The sequence below is a fragment of the Mugil cephalus genome, chromosome 3 (genome assembly GCF_022458985.1).
Source record: "Mugil cephalus isolate CIBA_MC_2020 chromosome 3, CIBA_Mcephalus_1.1, whole genome shotgun sequence".
Classification (NCBI taxonomy): Eukaryota; Metazoa; Chordata; class Actinopteri; order Mugiliformes; family Mugilidae; genus Mugil; species Mugil cephalus.
In genome coordinates, this window is record NC_061772.1 from 3,145,928 (window position 1) to 3,159,054 (window position 13,127).

Consider the following 13,127-nt stretch of genomic DNA (forward strand, 5'->3'; position numbering starts at 1 on the left):
TCAGTCGGAAACTGTCCTTGGGAAAAAGCTCTACAGTATGATGATTATAGACAGAATGAAAGAGGACATTGTTACAAAAGTTACTCACTGTGACTCACTATGGTGCATTTTAAGGGCCACTTTTTTAAAATGGGAAGCAGACTCTTTAGAGTGTATTTAAAGTTTACCAACAGCCATTTCTATAGTGAGCTATGCTCGAAGAGAAACACAAGCACCACAACCTGCTCCACTCCAGTCCAGCAGGTGGTGATAATACCGAAGACTTAGTCACAATGTTGGTTTGTCACTTTTTGTCACAACCTCTGATATTTTCTATTGGACTTTCTATTAAAACAACAGGTATCAGTTCACCACTGAATTCAAAATGTCTGAAATCTTAAAGCTTAAAGCAAACACACTGAGTAGCTCAAAAGGTTCCTTGTCCCTGGGGAAAGTTCCTGCAGTGGCAGCTAAAGGTGGAGTCATACCACAGGCAGCAAACCTGTTAATCCTCTGAAAAATGAAATTCTACACAGGATTATCACTATACTCTGCTGTTAGCTTTAACTTGTTTGATCAAGATTAATTTTAGGATATTAAGAGCTTGTTAATGGCACATAATATCAATAGCACCTTCAGCAACAAGAAACCTCGACCATTATATGCCATAACTACACCTACAAAATTACTGTCAAGGTTCTTTATGCTGAGTAGTTTTCTCTGTAAATATGGAATAGAAACAAGTGAAAGCCTAAATTACATTTGGCAAATTACCTGTCCCTCTCTAAACCCCCCCAGTCACTAAATATCATAAGCATTTGTGTTTTCCTTAAATATCCTGTCATGTCTAAAATGTCATGTCCTTAACTTTAACAGATAGATGACACCAGCCAGCAATGTCGTATATTCCACTTTCCAAAGGGGCTTTATAATTGTAGTTATGTGAACACAGATGTGGCCTTCTGATTCTGCACAATCCTGTTATCCCTAACTTGAGTAGATTCAGTGGATAGTAAACGACCCCTTTTATGGGACTCATATTCACAGGTTTATTCCTGGTTGGCTGGCTGAGTACATAATGCAAATTTTCTGTGGAATGCACAAGGATGAAAGGTTAATCCCATAGACTGCTTTTACAGGGGTCTGTCTGAATTCATAGAGCTAGAATAATAACACATAATCAATATGCCCTCTGCTTGCATCCCCACGTTTAGCTGTTGAAATATAACTGGTAATTGCGTGTGACACTTTCAAGGGAATCAAAGTATTCAGTATTTAAGAGAAATGTAGAGTTGAATGAGAGGTACTTGGGCACTGTTAAGGAAATAACCAAATCGCTTATTAAATCAGGCAGAGGCCTTCAGAGGAAAACACTCAGTAACTTTCAAATATGCTCAATAGCCTTCAAAACATTAACAAATATAGAAATAAAAGGTGACATCTAACCGTACTTCAGATCTATTAGATAAGTATTCAAATGCTGTGAGCTTGTATTTCCATGTCTTTGTTGCTGGTCACATAATTAGTTTACTGAGGGATAAAAGCAGAATACTTTGTACTGTGGTCTTTAAACAAGCAGGTTTTAAGAAAAGTCAGTTGTTTCTTAACTGTGAACAGGCAGGCCACATGAGAGTACAATTCAAAGTCACTGTTTGCGTGTGTGTGTGTGTTTGTGTAGCTAAGAGCAAAGCTAAGGTCCCATGCCTCCCTCAATACACCATGTCAAGCAATGCGCACACACATATAAACACATTCCCTCTCCCCGTGTAAGGGGGGTGGGTGGGTTGGTTGCCTTGGAAACACTTCAGTCCAGATAATTATTACTGTAACTGTCTCTGCACACCCCACCTATAATGGAAATGGATCATAAATTATAATCACTAAGTGGCAGCCTTCTGTTAGGGCTTCCTGTTCGCTGCTGCCACCCACTGGGGAGCAGAGGAAGTGCAGGACACAACGTTGAGCGGAGAGGAGCTGCCGTTCACTGGAGTGGCACAGCTTCACTTCTATATCTCATTCCGCTGCGCTCGCTTCAACTGACACTTAAAAAAAAGTAGACATATGTTTTTTTGTTTCTATCTTAGTAAATCTTCACAGTGAAAGTTTAACCCAGATGACAATAACAATAATTTAAAAACGTTAATGGCAGAATGGAAATATGGCATCACGCTGAATCTGTTTAAATATTTACAAAGGCCTATTCCCATGGTCCGCTCGTAAGTAATCAAAAAACAATTAAATATTCTTCCCGGTTGAAAGTCGCTTTTTTGTTTGTTTGTTTTTAAAACAAAATAATTCAGTGCCTTATAAAGAAGTAGTCTGGGGTTGAGTAGTAATCGCAAAGTGAGCGTCCTACTTTTTCTGTTCCCCTTCATGAGAACTGGGAAGGAACAACCAAAAAAATGAAAAACAAGGGAGGAAACGAATAAACAAACAAAAACATAGATTAAAGTATTAGGAATATAAACTAGCAGCCGAAGGAAATGCAATAATTGCCTCGTTGTGTATTTATCATGGCCTTTGTTTAGCCACTGTATTCCACACAAATGATGAGTTTCTGGCCTCCAATTTTGATAGCTGTAGCACGCAGCTTCGCACAAGACGCATAAGACTTTTATTAGCACGAGACACTGGGATTTTTATTTCACTCCCTTTCTCGGTCTTCTCTTTTGTATCTGCAACTTAAAGCTAGTCCTCTCATTCATACCCCATAACAGAAACCTGCCTTTACACGAGCTGCTAAACAGCTGATTTTAATTCAGCGCCTTCCTATGAAGTGATAGGAGAGGAGTCTGCAGCAGAGGTCTTCACCACACTGCCAATTACTGGTAAGCTGCAAACGCCTTAAATCAGCTTCCATTTATAAACATAACTTCAACCACAGCGGTCAGATTACTGTAAGACAGCAGGTTTAAAAGCCAAACCTCAACAGAAATTCAGGTTTCATATCTGGTGTCAACTCTGCTCACCTCTTCTGTTTTAAAATGAGATACCACAGCATTTTACTTCCTGCAGCCACTCACGGGAGAGCAGCAAAGTTTCAGGCTGTTCAAATGACCTCAGCATTATGATTGTAACTCTGCAGAAAGCTTGGCAATAAAACCTTTTAATCATCAATTGTTGTTTCTGCTGAAATCCCAGTCCATTTCTTTTCAAAGAACAGACGGTGTCACACACAGACAAACGCGCACACACGCACGGACACACTCGCAATCATACGCACGGATTCTCTTTCAAAATAAAGAAAAAAGATCTTCTATGCAGTTACTGAAGAACTTTAAATTATACCATCTCACAACTTCATTTCAAAAGAGAAGATGTGGCTGCTTCAGGAGGCAGGACCTTTGAAAAGTTGATAGCACCTCATGTTCGCAGTTTACGGCCAGGGGTTTTGCTCACTGCACAACACAAATCACAGGTGGGTTTCCTCATTAGGCACTATTGACAGGCCACATAAAACAGAATCTATCGCTCCTCCAAAAGGCTCGGCAGCCACCATCTAGCGGGGCCTTTTGGTCTCCCCCCTTTCTCCCCCTCTCCTCCTGATCCTCTCGTCTGTCTTCTTTTCTCCACCATGCATATTTCAGATCAGGAATGGATGTCAGGCAGTGCGTGGGAATTATTAATCTCAGGTTCTGTACTTGTGGTGAGCTGTTTAAGGATTCATACTAACAAAGGGCAGCAAAGTCACGCAACAGGGCTGACAAGGCCTGTCTTTTTACCTCCATACCTCTACCTGTCTGCTGCCTCTCCTCCTACCCTCTGCAGCGGCCACACACACATTGGAACACTTTTTTGCCTGTTTCTCTCTCACTCGTTGCCTCTGTCTCTCTCTCTGACTGACCTTTGGAGCCACTTAGGTTCACAAAACACCTCCAAACAGTTCCTCTCTAATGGCCCACTACTCAAACAATCGGTAGAACGACCTGAGGAAGATGATTGATCTCTGACAAGCGGCTCGATGCATTCCTATGAGTCATTAGATCAGCCTGGATGGAGAGAGAGAGAGAGAGAGAGAGAGAGAGAGAGACGGCGATATAGAAAGAGAGAGAGAGACCTATCGGAGAATTGGTACAGCTGTGTGTACAACCAGACCAGGCATTTATCTAATGTCAAGACTTGCAGACAACCTTTAGTCTGAGTTTGATGTTGGAGGAGCTTTGGAATGACAACAGCATTCACATTCACACTGGCATGCTCAAGCTCAGGCCTCTGAAACACACACTCATTCCTCACCGAGTGAAGGCACTCTGTATGTGGCCAAATGAAATTAATCTGTAAGAAGAGAGAAGACACACTCACTCACGCACACAAACACATCAGCACGAGCAGTCGGCACTAAAACAGTATCAGTAGAGCAGCTCGGCGCTGTGAAAAAGAGAAATGTCTTCTTTAAAGATCCTCTTGTTGTGTTGTCGCACTGGGAGATAAGGACGGATTAGGCTGAGAGACGCTCTGAGCTGAGACACGCAAACATGCTGTTGAACATGGAAGTGAAGCACCAGAAACTCTCTCTCCATTAAATCAACACACACACACACACAAACACACACATAATGCTGGATACTCCACAGTATGGAGGCTCACATGTGAGCACCAGAAGTGCTTACACACAATCACCTAAAGAGTTTAACATATGCTGATGTGCGGGGCCGGCTTAGATGTAAATATAGATGTGAGATTTGGAGCTGCTCACAGCTCTACACAGTATTATGCATTGCAAATATGCATTACATTTTTAAATTGTCAAGAAAGCAGAAAATTGAGAGTCATGGGTGAAAATATCTTAAATCATCCTTCAAAGCAGATTCATTAAATAACAGACAGAACTCTTGGCAGAAGACTGCTGAACCGCCCTCTTCCTCACTGAATTTGTATTAAAAGAAAACATTTCTAAAGCATTTACTAAATGTCACAAGTAACGCAGGGTAACTTATTGGCCATGTACACTAGCACTAAACAGTAAGTGACGTAATATCTGCAATAGCTGCCATGAATGGAATGACACAAAGTGGACCTCACTTTTGAAGAATAAGTAAAAAAGAGCACACGTGCATATGCTACACACAGTCTCTAAATCTAGTTTGTTCTGGGATTTCTATAGCATGTGGAGTTATACTGCATTAGACACAAGTCCAGACCAGAAATGATATGGTGGTGATGCTCACATTCCCCACACTGTTCATGTTACTGTCCATAACTGGATGTGAAATCCCTTTTGTTGCAGTGGTCACAAGAAAAATAACTTTTGTTTCGTACAGGTTGTACTTCAGGGGTTATATTTTCAATGTAGTCTAGCTTGTTTCATTTTATTTATACATATCACATAGGTTAATAACAGCACCATTTTTATAAGTGCACTGTATTTACCAGTATTTACCAAAGGCAGCATTGGTAAAATTCAGCCTCAGCTTGATTGCTAACATATTTGTTTTAAATCTGTCTGCAAATCCTTCATTCTTTTGTGAACAGCTTACGCTTCAACAGAGCAGATTAAATAAGTGGATGGTGCAACACAGCTAATGAGCAATGATAGCTTCCTCCGTTTCGCACACTCTAGCTCTCTGTTGGCTCAAAAGCCATTACTGTAAAGATCAGTAGCCATGGTGAACAGCAAGGGTTTACGCATTTGCCACAACTGAATTTACTTTTGTCCTGCAAACAAATCACTTTAAATGATTTAATTTGTCGGAAAAAAATAAAAAATAAAAAGATCAAATGCCATCCTTTAATAGCTTTGCAAGAACAGAACCAATTTCCGTTATAAACCAACATGTGAAGTGTCACAAACTTTGACACTACCTTAAAGACAGTTTCAAAGGATAATGTACTGTATAGCTGTCAGGCCTGTGTTTTGGGTACATTGCAAGGAGCCCGCTGATTTTGGTGATACAGAGGAACTGTTTTGAGCTAAAGAGGACAAATATTTGACTTAGGAATTGAAAGAGACCGTAAACTTATGGATTTATATTTATCAGATGGCAAGCAAGTCAAACATCAACAAATGATAATGCTTCTCCATATGAACCACTTAACTACGCAATTCTAAACTGGAAACAACAACAAAATGGATACATACTAAGAGTCTACATGAAAGCATTAAAGGACCAGGGGGTTTTGTCTTTGTCTGGTTGTGTATGTATTACTTTGTAATGTATTACATTGTCAGGGCCAGATTTTAATGGAACACTAATGATGTGGAACCATTTTGTCATTCTGGATCATGTAACTTTTTCAGTGTTAATGACTGGTAAGACTTGGTTTAATGGTGAAAATTACAATATGGTTGTTTTGTGCTTCGGATTAGGGCAGGTTAGGGTTAGGACAAGGCCAAGGGAAGGTACTGCGTTAATGGAAGGTCCTCACAAAGACAGACACACAGGTTTCTCTGTGTGTAATGCATAATTTATACTACTGAGCAGGGCTCCTCAAGAACCTTTTGGACGGACCATCCACAGTGTGAGACATTTATACTTGTGCGCTCTTCAATCTGGCTAACTCTGTAACAACACCACCCAAACACTAGATGACGCTGTGTCTTTTTAGCCAGTTGGGTTCATTTTAATTTCTTCTTCCTGCTTCACTTTCAACAATGACAACTGAAACTTTAGCCAAAGTTTTGACGGAACGCGGTTCATACAAATGTCCTAAGCTCCTTAGTTAACCCTACCGATTCTTTATTGATCCAGAATAATCATTTTGAAAATTACAGAGAAGCAGATACTAAAGCAAAAAGATGCTACCACCAAGCGGACCAATCACAGCGTTGCCGCAGCAAGTAGTTGTATTTCTGTAGAGGTGCGCGTAGGCTACACAGCCAGGTCCACACAGGCTCTGCAAAGGTGTCTGCGCTAACGCAGGGGCCTTTGAAAATCTTTAGCGCAGGAGCATAAATTACACATAACTGTGCTAGGTTGTTGAGAAGTGTAAGGTGGTGGCCCTCAGTGCCCTCACACTTCAACACACAAACCTTTGTATATACAGTACTCACACACACACACACACACACACACGACACATTGCACCCACCCAACCAACAACCCAGCCACCCACCTCCCCTCCACCCATTTCCATCCACCACAACCCCAAACCAGTCTAGTGCCAAGGCAGCACAGATGCAAACTCCCCCCTGACCGGGCTACTGCCAAGGCACCGCTTCCGAAGCCTCTCCACCAGCTGGAGACTCTGATGAGGCCAACACATCCATTTCCCTGGTAACCGAAGAGCCCAGACACACACAGAGGGACGCACTTGCATATAAACATGTATATGCACCCATGTGAATATGTATATGCCACACACGCGCAGTGTCCCATCAGTGCCCCCACCCCCTTCCCCTTTTGTACAAAACCCTCCTTTCCCCCTCCTTGCCCTGTTTGCTGCCAGGTCTATTATCACAAAGGATGCATTGCAGGGCCACAAAACAACAGCTAGATACATTTGCACCCAGTAACCAGACATATGTGGTGAACAGCATGTTTAGGACCCAAAAGGTCATTTCCTTTTGCATGAAAGCGTGAGAAGCACATTCAGAAAGTCAGATTACACTGACACAAATATAAAAATAAGATGAATATATAAACTCGTCTTGTCTGTAATGAAAGATCCAGGTTGGTAATTAAGATGAGTTTAAACATAACTTCAGTATGCAAGGTGTGACACTGCATAAACTATTGCTGCTTGCAGGATAATGTGTTTGGCAGAGTATTACATGTAGCTGTTACAGCAAATCAAAATGTTAAGCTGGAGCCATCTTCCCCAATAGTGCACGCTAAGTAATGGTAAAAGGTCCTGTATTTACAGAGATGTTCTACTTTTTGGTACAAAAAGTACTTTACGCAAGAGTGGGTTTCAGAGTCTTGCTCAAAGACATTTAAGTATATGGTCCATATACCAGGAACTGAACCGCTAAGCCTCTGGTTCCAAAGGCTCCCTGAAGGATGTACTGTTGCATGTTTTTTGATTTTTTGGATATTATTTATCTGGTTAATTAAATTTTTTGCACTGTACAACATACAAATACACCATCCTATACTTGGTTTGTGTTTCTGTCTGATGTTACCTGAAACTGCGTTTCTCCACTTGTTTGGGGCCTGTCCAAAAAATATGGCAAAAATCTTAACTGATATTTTGCAAAAAATGAACTCTTTATACAGAACTGAGTGTGAAACTAATATTTTAAACTGGAACGGAGTAATTAATGCTGTATAAAATGTAAACTTTCATTTTTGGATTAAGTTACACTCAACCACTGTGAAGTGTGAAAAACTAAAATGAGAATTTAGGAATACGGACTTACTGCAAGAATAGCAATACAAAGAACAGCTTAAAACATGACCATCCCATGTAAGAGAATTGTATATATATATGTAATTTTGATGGACCGGAATTACTTGCTCAGACTTAACATATTTGAAGACATCTGAAAGAATCGTAAAAAAAGCACAGTGTAGAAGAAGAGAAACATCCGTTGAGGGATAGTGCGATCTTACCTGCATCAGAAGTAGCGCGAACATTACGTACACGTTTAAAAAATGTACTTTCATCCGCATGAACGACTCTTGTTTGTTATATAACGTAATAGGTCACCCGGAAATCGGGCCGTATTAACGTGGTATTAACCCGCTGAAAAGACACGTATCGCCACCTAGTGTGGAGGAGGAGAACAGTTATTCGATTTTCTTGCGCTGCATGTAAACGGGGAAAAGGACTGTAGTGAGAAAGTCGAATTTTGAGCACAGCTCCATTAAGCTCTGCATGTAAACACACTGAAAGTAGTGAAGTGAAGTTTCTTATTTCTAACATTGTTGAGATGTGACTCCAAATAATAAAAAAAGAAAACTACATGAGAAAAAAAAACTGTGTGTTTCTTTTGTGTAGAAAATTCCTGCAGCTTTGTGAAAATACCTTTAAAACATAAGGTTTCTGCATTGCATAAAACTGCATATCATGTCTAACTATCACATATACTGTACTAGCATTATCTACAAGTACTATACTTGTATACCAGCATGTATAGCTAGTACATACAGTATAAAGTGACTTAAAACTCCCAGTAAGTATGTTTAATACCACATCTCTCTCTTGTCGTACCCACCCATTGGCAGAGGGTCACAGGAGGTTGGCGCGTGGCAGGTACACAGTTTTCCTGTCCATCACAGGGCTAACTCAGATGGACAGGCAACAATTCATGCTCCCCTTCACATATGTAGTCAATGTGAAATCATCATTTGAACTTGCATTGACATCTATGCACTATGAGGGGCGGCAACCCATGCAGGGATGAAGGGAACCTCAAAGCTCCAGACAGAAAGGCAGCGTTACCACTGCATCAGCGTGGCCCCTTACACCTTTCCTAGTTATTACTTTACAACTTAATGCAACCAGGAAACAGTGGTAAAGACAGAAAGCATCTACCAGTAGTACTTAAAACTTTTTGCAGTCACAATGACAGATCTACCCACACACGTCAGTCACCCATTATTCAGTGTCTTACTCAAGGACACTTAGGCATGTGGTTCATGTGCCGTGGATCAAGCCACTAAAACTCTGGTATACAGACAACCAACTCCACCTATAGATCCACACCTGGCAGAAGAGGAAAGGGGAAGGTGTAGAGATGCTTTTTTGCAGTAGGCAAGCTCAGACAAACAGGACAAATTTGTGTCAGGCGTTCAATGTAGGAATAGCGTGGCATGGCAGGGAATGACAAAAAATGACAAAAATGACAGGGAAGCAGAGGAGGAATGTGGCTGCTGGAATGGGATCAGTGGCTGAGCTTTAACCTTGGGGCTCTTTGTGTTGGAAGAGGAGAGGGTCCTTAGCCTCCTTGCGTTTACACACAAAGGGCCAAAGGGGGTCTGAGTCTTTCACCACCCCCCTCACCGGTCCTCACATGCAGCGAATCCACTCTGCGACTGGGAGACAAGGAAGGTTCAGCAATGTTCATGTCGACAGAGTCCTGCGAAAGCCTTTTGATGTCCCTCTTCTTTTTGAGGGGACCGCAGAAAGGCTGCAAGACGTTTGGATGTGGTGCCAAGAACAACAAGCAAGGAGGCAGCTGTGTGCAAGAGGAGGCGGATCGGCCCAGGAATCAAAGATGGCTGGCGAAGAAAGGAAAACACTGTATCAAAGGAGGTGTCCCACGTAATTGGAGTTAGTCAATGTCTTTAAATAAATTGACTTGGGCGGAGGCCACCGAAAGAACATACACACAAGCAAAACAGCTGCCGTGAGCAGAAGTGATCAAAAAACTTTTACTCTTCAGGAAATGTTTGACAGTGTTATCAGCAATTAAAAATTAATACTTTTCACAACTGGAAAAAAAAAAAACTAAGTGTGAAGTTTCATAGTCTAGTCAAACATTTATACGCTCTGTTCTCAATTTGCAGTTCGAATTGATATACATTAAAAATACACTAGAATGCAAAACAAATCCAAAAACATGTCGTTATAGAATGAATTTACTTACGTCACTGGACCTCATGGGTGAGTGTGAGTGTCAGTACAGTGATTAAAAACCTTCTGAGTAAATTAGGTAAACCGAGTAAGGGTGAGGTTTTTGTTTATGTAAGTAAAGCATGTGATTATTTCTCCCTGTTTGTTAAAATGATGGGGTTTTTAACGTAGGCAACCTCTTGCAGTTGTGTTAATAAGTGAGAATAAGTGCTTGTTAAAAAGGGAATCTTTGTGCTGATGGAGTAAAATTTGCATGAATATTTCTTTCCAATGAGTAGTTTTCTACAGCTGCAATTCTTCCCTCCAAACAGGCTCCAATAGAAAGCAAAGAGTGACATCACACCTCGCTACATCCATCTTTATACACAGTCTGTGTGTTAGCCTTTTTATCTCTTTACTTGTCTTAAACTGGTGGGAAATGGCATGCTTTTAAAAAGTGATGGTGTTAAAGTGATGGGGAAATGTGATTTCCAGGCATAAGTGGTACATGTGTGTGGTTGGAGTAGCCGCAGGGTAAGGAGATGCTGTTGCTTTAGCTGTTGATTTCTTCCTGCTCAGGGCGAAGAGAGGAGAGGCCCTAGAGGCACAAAGCCTCAGGAAACGTCTGGATATCTCTTAAGAGGCTGTTTGCCCCAGCTGTAATGGAGTGTGGAAGATGGAAAAACTGTTTTTGTAGCATAAAGTTCACTTCATGATCACTTAACTGTGTAGAGCAGGACAGACAGAGATAGAGATGGAGGGCAGATACTGTGACTGTGTTCGCGCTGCGCTTGAGGAAATGCTTTTAAGGCATCTTATGGCATTAGAAGAAAAGTCTATAACTTGTCAGTATGTTTAAACTATATATATATATAACTGCTGCTCTAATATGTATATATATATATATATACATATTAGAGCAGCAGTTATTGACCATGTATTTTTTTAAATTAATAATAAATTAAAGGGGGTATGTATTAATTAATATGACAATTTTTTATCCAGGAAATAATATATATTATCTGTAAATAACAAGACATATTATACAAGTTACTAAAGTGACATTTTCACATTCCTCACAACATCGAAAGGTTATTTTGCTTGATGACACAGATGCATCGACTAACTGCTTTAATGGACACTCGCGCTCTAAGATCACATAAAACAATAGTAAATTTTAATATGAAACCTGCCTCTTAAATGTCAACTTCTTTCAAATCCAAGCTTTAGGTTTACAATGTAGGAAAACCTGATGGTGACAACATCAGACTTGACGAATCAGATCCAGAGCCAAGAGAGACATTATAAAAGTGAACTCTATAAAATCAGTAGTTGTTTCCTGTTTAGTTTAGAATTTTTAATGTAAAGATAAAAAAAAGATTAAAAAAAAATGTGAGAACAGCCCCAGGACATTTGAGCGTTTAATTAGTTTACAAAGCTTAAGTTGAATATAGATGAAAAAAGTGCTGCTCATCGTGATTTGTCGTAGTGATGAAAAATATGTTTTATGCTAAAAATGTAGATAAAACAAACACTCTCTATCCATCAGTTTTCTTTTACTGCATTTGTGCATTTTCATTCCTACAAAATATGTACACTAGACCTCTCGTGCAAAAACAAACAAAAAAAAGATTTGGGCCAAGGTGACTGATGTAAGCTAGTCAGCTTTAGCTTCCTCTCCTTGGATACTGATCGATTAGTAACTCTGTTGCTCTACATTGCACAGGTAACATTACAGTAGGCCCATATAAAACGTCGATTTTTTGCAAGGTTGAAAATAAAAAGAAGACACTTCAGACTCTTGTGTTCTTATCCCTCTGACTATCAGATGAAGCAGAAACATGGTTGCTATCAATGATGAATAATTTTCAATTGACTGAAACCTGTCTTATTTCATGGATCAATACAATAACAGGGCTGACAGCTAGCTCAGATTTGTTCCAGTCTGGCCTGTAATCTAAGGCCCTGTTCAGACCTTCCACTATCATCCACCTAATACGATCACAAGTGGCCAGTTTTAGGTACCTGTGTTCACAACTGACATTGAAACATGTTTCCACATACTTCCTCAGCCATCTCTTCTGATCTGATCTCATTTTCACGTTCTGTATGAAAATAAACGCAACATCATTTGGGACACAGTAGAATATTAGAGCAGCTACTGCCTCTGATGTATAGCCATGGCTGTTTCAGAGCCACAAGATCACAAATTGGGGGAATGATGCATGTTTTGTCTCTGTCACACACTAAAAACACACACATTACGGTAGCTTTTTTATTAGTCTCTGCCCTGACGTTAGTTATTTTAGAGGCCTGCATATATTATTGAAATCGGGAGGTTTACCCTAATTTAGAAGCTATGACAAAACTCTGATCATTAAGGTAAATAAAGGCAGTGGTTGTTACTGAGGAAATATGTAACCTAAATCCCCGCGATTTCTTATACGTCGACATGATGGCATCAGTAATTAACTTTGTGTCTGTAGGAAGACTGAGGAAAACTCTGCAAGAACACCCCTGCTGCGAAGGCTGTCCTTAATGTGATCCGGGATTCCCCGTGTGTTCATACTATCAAAGGAATGCGGCCTGAGATCAAATCAGTCAAATAAATGCAACCTCAGTGTATCCACACCACAGTATTTTATTTTGTATTTTAAGCCGGCCACTGATTAGATTGCTCAGGATGGATGATAATGCAAGGCCTGAACGTG